An 8,639-nucleotide genomic window follows, 5' to 3' on the forward strand; every position below is an offset into this window, starting at 1 on the left:
CAGCTCACAGCCACCTCACTCCAGTTCAGGGGATCTGATGCTCTGTAGGTGCCAGGCAGGCACATAGTACATGAATATACATACATGCAAGCACTCAGATGCATTCATCTCTTTTTTAACTTACTGAGGGTGAGATGGCTCAGTTGGTGGAGGCACTTGCTCATAAATCTGATGACCTGAGCTCCATCTGCAGGCCCCACAGCTGGAAGGAGAAAACCAGCTCCAGGAAGTTGTGCAGCGGTGGCTTGTGTTACGTGTCTGCATACACACAAATAAGCAAAAGAAAAAAATTACAGAAGCATGGCGAAGCTGCCACAGGCCAATTCCTAGACATTACCAGACATTACAATTGTTACGCTGACTCGCTCCAGCAACAACAGAAGAGAGATGTCAGATGACTATAAATAGCCGCCGCTGGCGCAGCCCACAGTAGCATCTCAGAGCTGAGACACATCTTTCTCCCACCAGCCTGGCAGAGCCCGGCTATTGCAGTGACTGAGGAGCTTGCTGACTCCCTTCTCTCTGGTCCAGACTGAGTGTGGCAGAGTGAGAAGCCAGTACAGCTGACACCCAGCTGTGCCCAGTTCTGTCCGTGTTCCAGGTACAGGCTCCCAGCTAGGCCAGCCCTGGAGGTTCCAGTGCCCCACCCCCCACTCCATCCTGTCAGCCTGGCTGGTCTTGTCCTTGAGGTTTTGCCTGTACTGCTCATATCCCTGGCAAGCCTGGGAGGCAGAAAATATGTGGAACAGCACAGGCCTAGAACTGGGGAGGTTCAAACCACATGGCCCCAAGCAAATTACCTGACGTTGCTGTCAGTTTCCCCATCTGCACAGTGAAAGTGAGAATTTTGGTTTCTTTAAAAAAAAAAAAAAACAGTTATGTTATGTGAATTATGTTTTTGTTTTAATACCAGGCATGGGATATGGGGCTGCTTTAGATTGTCCACAGCAGCTGACTATGATTTGTCTTATGCTCTAGGAGAGGCGTGATTTTTGCCAGCTGCAGATAATTTACATTCAGAATTCTGGAGATTCTTGAGAGGGTATAAATGTGAGAGCCCTGAGAGGGCTTGTGGCTCCTGCTCTCCTTGCTGCTGGTGCTCCCTGCTGCTGCTTTTGTCATGAACGGATTGCTGGTTTCTGGTTGGAGATACTCTGAAGAAGACTGGACTCACTCCAAGGAACCCGATGCCCCTAATCAGCAGAAAGTAGTCTAAAGAGGTCTAAACCCCTTTCCCAAACTCTAACCTTCTTTCTTGCCTACCTAGTGTTGAGGCGTTGAAAGGGATTGGGATGGAGAAGAGTGGTAGATTTACGAACCCAATAAAGTGGACAAAGAGCCTGATTACAGGTGGTCCTACAAATAGGGCTGGTTTGGATGAAAGGGAGCTAGCAAGTGGTGGGTGTAGCTCTCTCATTACTGGGTCCTCATCCAGCCTCACAAATGCTGGGAGCTCTAAACCCTGAGGGGTCCTACCGCAACAGCAGGCGGCCTTCCTCAGAAGCCGCCAGGGAAAGGCAGTTCTGTTTAGACCTGTCTGAGCAATGGGTAGCAGGAGTGAAAGCCTCCACTGTCAAGGGACAGGTCATCTTTGGACGAAGTATGTGTTGTTGGCTGTATACATCAGACTGACTGACTGAGTACATTGTAAGTAGAAAAGGGTGTGTGTGGGTGTGTGTGTGAGTGTGTATGTGTGACAGAAACTACTGGCCCAGTAGTACAAAGCCCTACACTCTAGCACTGAATGGTCGGTCTGATGACTGGAAAAACTCCTAAGGGTGTAGTGGGTGTGTTGCATATACAGAGAGGATATGCTGGGCAGACTGATGGATCCATCATGAGAGTCCACTAAGGATGGTGTGCAACTGAAAACCCATGAACTGTTCAGGTCTGGAATTTTCCATTTTATATTTTCATCTGTGGCTGGCCATAGATAGTTAAAGCCATGAACAGCAAAGTCACAGATAAGATATATAAAGGAGGAATTACTGCACACACACACACACACACACACACACACACACACACACGCACATGCACAGTCACACTCTTAAACAATTCTTAGCCTCCAGAGGCACTTGGTGCAAATTATACACACAAACTGTAGTCGAATTAAGCTGAAAGCGGAACAGTGATGGGAAATCGTGACTGGGATCCCAGCTGCAAGCGCAGCGGGGGATGGTATCAGGCAGAGATTTTCTTGTCCTAGCATTTCTCTTTACTCTTCCACTGATCATCAACATCCTCACAATGTGGAAATGTATGAGCTCTGCACTACCTGAAAATTCCTCCTTTGGCATCTTGTCCTTTTACTTGTCTTCTGAAAATAGAGTCTGATTTGACCTATTTACAGGGGAGTCACCAGAAACGCATTGGCAGCCTAACTCTTCATCACCAGGTTAATTGCAGAAAGCAGCCTTCCACACTCAGCCATGAGGGGGCAGTGTCCACACTTAACTCTGCACTCTTGTAGGAGCAGAGCTATCTCCAGCGGCTGAAATGCTCTAATGGCTACCTTTAAAGGTAGGTGTGTGTGTGTGTGTGTGTGTGTGTGTGTGTGTGTGTGTGTGTGTGTGTGTGTGTGTGTGTGTAAAACAAAAGACAACTAAAGATGTGATGCTTCTGTGTGTTTTGGTTGGGGTTTGCTCCATAAGTTCCCTTAATATTTGATTAAGCAATAAGGCGAGCTCATATCCTACATTTTGTTTGGCTAATGATAACGGAGTTAGAAGTCCAGAGCAGCCTTCAAGGGAATATTCATTCAAGAGACACCTGTTGAGCACCTACTATATGCCCAGCATGTGTGACGGAGCTGTGGGCGAGCTGAACAGATAACAAATGATGTCATTCATTATGTCAGAAAATGCACTGGGCTTTCTGCGTCCTTGGGTTCCCCGTCTGCTGATTCAGCCAACTTTACATTTTAAAAAGAAAAATTATACATCATATAGAATTTACTTGTCATCATCCCCTGGCAAGTGCAGTGTAACAAGTATTTTTCTAGCATTCACATTGCTTAGGACACCAAGGAAGAAGCATGAGTGTGCAGGGCTGTGAGTGTGCAGGGGGAGGTGGGTGCACCTAAGGAGTGTCTGGGTGGAGGAGAGAGTGCAAGTGTGCCTATGAAGTGTGGTCAGGGTGTGGTGTGGTGGTACACACCTTTAATCCCAGCACTCAGGAGTCAAAGGCCCAGCAGCCTGGTCACCAGGCAAGGTTGCATTGTGAAACCGTCTTTACAAAAAAAAAAAAAAAAAAAAAAAGGTGAGCAGCTGATAGAAAAGGGGTTACCCACCCAGTAGGCCTGGGGAGCCTAACCAGCTCTCAGAAGGCACACCATCTTGGTTTTTTTCTCATTTCTCTGTCGGCTCTTTTCTCTTTGTATTGTTCATTTTCTGAACATTTTTAAACCCCCACTTAGATCCCGCTCTCTCTGCTCTCCCCTGCCCAGTCTCTCTCAGGGCCAAGGTCCATGCACCTACTGCTTATAGGAAGTAGAGGCTTCCTATGGAGTCATCTATGGGAAGAGCGACAACGGTCCCAGGTATAGGACAGTGCAGCCTCCTCCGGAGCACAGGACTGCAGGCATCTCTGCCCCTGTGTCCTCCCCCTGCCCCACACATAGCCCTTCTCCAGGCTCTGTGTTCCCTAACACACTTCTTCCTGGATCCTGTTAATGGCTGAAAAGATGCCATTCCAAAATGTGTGTGACACCAGAAGAAGTTACTCAAGATAGACTTTTCTGAGGGTTGGAGAGATGACTCAGCTGTTGCTCTTGCAGAGGACCCAGGTTCAGTTCCAGCACCCACATGACACCTCACAGCTCTCAGTAACTCCAGTTTCAAGGGATATGAAGTCCTCTTCTGATCTCCGTGGGCATCAGACATTTACACACAAACAGGCCTGACACTCATACACACAAAATAAATTATTTTATTTATTTGAGACTGGGTCTCTGTAGCCCTGGCTGTCCTGGAACTCACTCTATAGACCAAGCTGGCCTCGAACCCAGAGATCTGCCAGCCTCTGCCTCCTGAGTGCTGGAGGACAGCACATAAAGATTTAAAGCTTGACTTTACTAGTATATCTTGAGATGGCTATGCTGGGAAGTCACCCACTTGGGAGGCCCTGAGAGCTGTGATTCATGAGACTCCATAAAGGAAAACGATGTCAGTCCATATCTGTGTGGCAGAGGGCTGCTTCAGACACCTGACTCCCTGAGTGGTGTTTATCTTTGTAAGACAACCAAAAGTCACCATCCGTTCCCTCCTTCCCCTTCCTGATCTATCCAGATGCTGGAGAAATATCAACCATTGCCTTGTTTGGCAGGATATTCGTGTGCACATACATAACTGGGTGTGGCTTTCCTCCTGCCAATCTAATTTATAGCCTGGCCTGAGATCCTGGATGCGTGGAGGATAATCATCTTCTCCTTCAACACTCTCCCTTCTTCCTTTACCCACCCCATCTTCTCGAAGACCTGTACCAAACTAGGAAGCTAAGACTGCTTTCCTCCTACCAAACCAGCCACTCTGGCTCCATTGTGTTGCCGGGGGTAGCTGGCCTCTAAATGCCCAGTGGAGGATTCTGCAATGGGATTCAATTTAGAGGTGCTTCAAGGAACAGAGATATTTTAAACGGATTTTAAGGGGGATTTCTTAAGACAGGCTTTGCCTGTATATTCCTGGCTGTCCTGGAACTCATTCTGTAGACCAGGCTGGCCTCAAACTCAGAAATCCACCTGCCTCTGCCTCCTGAATGTTAGGATCAAAGGTGTGTGCCACTATGCCTAGCTTAAAAGTTTGTTGGTTTTTTTTTTTTTAAACAGCAATACAAATTATTTTTTCTTCCTGGGTTAACCGTGGTCTTCCCTGGGCCTGTACTCACAGCTTTGCCCAAGTTGTGCTTGAGCAAAGGCAGAACAAAAATAGCTGTAGCTATCTAAAAGATAGACGGTCTGGCAGTGCTGTCAGGGATGAAGGGCTGCAGCCTGGGGCTGGGGGGCCGTGTTATCACCCCATTGTCCCTGTAGCCTCCAACAGTGGGCTCAGGCGACACAAGATGCCCAGGGACCCACAGCCCTGGGCATGATGTTTAACCCTCCTTGCTCTTTAAATGGGCCATGGTAGCATGGTCAGGGAGACTTGCGTCCCAGTTGTTCTCTCCCTGGCCTGTGTCCCAGGGCTCAGGCATCACCCTCTGTGCTGTGGTTTCCTTGTCTGTGACTGGGGCACCTCCAGCAGTACCAGTGTCTCAAAGGCCCTAGGAAGATCACAGGATAAACCCAGCAGCCACTCGCATGCCAGCCACTCACGAGTTACCTCTGCAGATACCACCAGCGAAAATCATTCCCTTTCTCATTTTGAGTAAAATGTGCTTAGATAAAGAGGGAGATGCTGGGATTGGTGAGGAATCAGGACCAGGTGTGCTGGGTAATCTTGGCTGGCAACTTGACTGGATCTGGGATCAGCTAAGATAATCTCCAGGGGACTCTGTGAGGGGAATTCCTGGGGAAGGAGTAACTGAGGAGGGGGCACAATATGGCAGAACTTTCTGGGAGATTCACTCAAATAGTAAGAAATCGGAGAGAAATGCTGTGCTCTTTTGCCTACCCACTCACCTCCCTGCTGGTGTATGCATCTGTTCTGCTGCTGCTGCCGCTGCCGCTGCTGCATTCCTTTAGTGATATCAGAACCAGTTTCATCAGCTTCCAACACAGACTGAAGACCAGCGGCTCTCTAGGAACCCTCCTGGCCTCCAGCACTAGTTTGGTTCTGCTGAGGCACCCAGCCTTATAGGCAGAGCAACCACCAGACTCTCATCTTCTTCAGTGTGCAGGCCACCATTGTTGGACTACACAGCCTGTATTATGGAATTCCAATCTAACAAAGGGCCTCTAGAATATATATTCGACCTATAGCTCTGTTCCTCAAGAGACCCTGACTGATACACCTAGGGCACAGCAGACCTTTTCAAGCGACGAGGCCTGAGCAGAGCAGCTCAGCCATATGCTGGTTTTCTCACTCTGCTTGAGGTGACTGGGTAAAATTCGTAACTGCTGTGTGGGACGTTCTCCTTTCATTCTGAGTCTCAAACTTTTCTCCTTCCCCCAATGATCTTGTCTGCTGGCAGGAAATCCCTAGGCAAAGTGAAGTGAAAAGTAGCAAATTAATAGGGACTCAAGTGTGAACAAGTCAGCTTTCTTTGAAGGCTTGAGTGATATGACACCTCCACCCACCCACCCCTGCTCCCTCCCTCGCATAAAAACCCACAAGAGTGCTCCCAACCAAAATGTCATAGTCTCAAACAAGGCTCATGGCACCTATAAAAGTTGCTTCCCTGGTTTATTAGTCAGGAGTTTCTACAGGAACAACTTACAGAATACATATATACTCACACATATATGTGAATATTTATATAGAGAGATTATATATATATAGAGAGAGGGGGGGGGATTTATTAGAATGATTTGCAGGCTGTAGTCCTACTAATCCAACAATGGCTGCCTATGAATCCAAAGTCCAAGAATCCAGAAGTTGTTAGTCCACAAGGCTGGTCTCAGCTGGTCTTCAGTATACACCAGAATCTTTTTTTGTTTGTTTTGTTGTTGTTGTTGTTGTTTTCAAGACAGGGTTTTTCTGTGTAGCCTTGGCTGTCCTGAACTTGTTTTGTAGACCAGGCTGGCCTCAAACTCACAGCGATCCACCTGCCTCTGCCTCCTGGGTGCTGGGATTAAAGGTGTGCGCCACCACGCCTGGCTCTACGCCAGAATCTTGAAGCAGGCTCTAATGCTAGTGAAGGAATGGACTTGCTAGTGAGGTAAAAGCAAGCAAAAACCTCCATGTCCTTCCAGCAAAAGGCATGGCCCAGATCACAGGTAGGTCTTCCTCCCTCGAAGATCTGGGTTCTTCACACTTCACACTTCAAACTAAGCAAAAGTTTCTAATTGGTGTACCCCAGTTTTGGGTTTTAGTTAATTCCAGATATGGTCAGGTTGACAACTAAGAAGAACCATCACATCTGGCCACTTCTGCCCCCACCCTGAGGTGGCTTGGTTAGAGGACCAGGCGTGACTGTAGACATGCCAAGCTCCTCAGTGGCTTCGCTCATCCATCCTGCTCTTGGTGGGAGTGTGACTGACGTAGGGACGGGGGTGGGGGTGGGGACGCTGCTGAGTCCTGAAGACAGAAGAGGACAAGCACACTGCTTTTCAGGTCCAACAGCCTAGCTGACTGTAAGCCAGACAATACACCAAAGGATAGGAAGTGCCCTAAGGGGCTTCCAGGACCTAGTGCGTCCAAGGGGACATCTTATCTTTGTGCCACTTAGAAACGGTAAGTGGTAGTGAAAATGAATGAGCAGCCACAGGCTGGCAAAAAATTAGGAAATTTTCTATATTACCAAATGTGGTCTCCAGATTCAACAAAAACCCCATCAGAATTCCAGGGACAATTTTTACAGAGCTGGAAATGAAAATCCTAACATTTATATGGAAACACAAAAGAAAGCCCAAATGTGGAAACTGAGTCCATATTTCTCACCTTACACAGTAAACAATTAAAAACGGGCCAAAGCCTTTAATGAAAGATTTCAAATGCCAAAACTGCTGGGACAGAGCGTTTCAAGGTTCAGGAAGGAACCTTCTGGATGCCCCCAGCCGAACAGGAAGCAACTCTAGAATCGGCGGGTCAGAGCACCTGAAACCAGAGGGTTTTTGTGCAGCAAAGGAAACAGTTACCAGAGTGAAGAGACAGCTTGTTGAATCACAGAAAGCCTTCATCAATTTCACTTCACACGAAGAGTGAATATCTGGAATATGTAAAAAAAAAAAAACTGTGGAAATTAGGGCTGGAGAGATGGCTTAGTGGTTAAGAGCACTGGCTGCTCATCCAGAGGTCCTGAGTTCAATTCCCAGCAACCACAAGGCAGCTCACAACCACCAATCATGAAATCTGATGCTCTCTTCTGTCATAGGTCATACATGCAAATCAAGTGCTGTATACACAAAAACACACAAAAAATCTTTTTGTTTTGTTTTGGTTTTGGTTTTTCAAGACAGGTTTCTCTGTGTAGCCTTGGCTGTCCTGAACTCTCTTTGTAGACCAGGCTGGCTTCGAACTGACAGTGATCCCGCTCGCCTCTGCCTCCCAAGTGCTGGGATTACAGGCATGTGCCATCCCTCTGTGCTTATAAATAAATCTTTAAAAAAAACAACTGCAGAAATTAAACATCAGAAAATCCCCATATCATCCAGCCAGTACATGAACCAATAACCTGAATGGGCAGTCCTCAAAAAAAGAATCATAGATTGCCAATAAAGATTCTTTAAGGTGCTCAACATTTTTTTACCACCAGGGAAATACAAACAAAAATTAATATTCTCAAGCCGGGCGTGGTGGCGCACGCCTTTAATCCCAGCACTCGGGAGGCAGAGGTAGGCGGATCGCTGTGAGTTCGAGGCCAGCCTGGTCTACAAAGTGAATCCAGGATGGCCAAGGCTACACAGAGAGACCCTGTCTCGAAAAAAACAAACAAACAAACAAACAAAAATTAATATTCTCAGATTCCATCTCACCCCAGACAGAATGACATCAAGAATAAGGTCAAGAAAGCAAATGAGAGCTGGAGAGATAAGTAGCTCT

This window comes from Acomys minous, assembly GCF_964271855.1.
Source record: "Acomys minous genome assembly, chromosome: 16".
Classification (NCBI taxonomy): domain Eukaryota; kingdom Metazoa; phylum Chordata; class Mammalia; order Rodentia; family Muridae; genus Acomys; species Acomys minous.